Here is a 275-nt window from a genome sequence, read left to right as displayed (position 1 = left end):
TTGGTGTGAAGTGTGAAGAACATTTTAATAATCTAAAGAAACTTTTTCAACTTTAAACAAACTTTTATGCAGAGGAAATATTAAATGGAAGTTAAAGTTTCTTCATGTAACCATTAAAAAAATTATAATAATAAGTTAAGAATCTATATAGTGGAGCAAAATGCCATTCATCAGGTCAGCAGTGGAAATTAGACGGTACACAGAATGCTGATAATGCATATACTGTATGTAGGCCTATGTATATATATATATATATATATATATTTTTTTTTTTT

Source organism: Sinocyclocheilus anshuiensis, unplaced genomic scaffold, assembly GCF_001515605.1.
Source record: "Sinocyclocheilus anshuiensis isolate Anshui unplaced genomic scaffold, SAMN03320099.WGS_v1.1 scaffold1105, whole genome shotgun sequence".
Lineage (NCBI taxonomy): Eukaryota > Metazoa > Chordata > Actinopteri > Cypriniformes > Cyprinidae > Sinocyclocheilus > Sinocyclocheilus anshuiensis.
Note: the sequence above shows the minus strand (reverse complement) of the source record.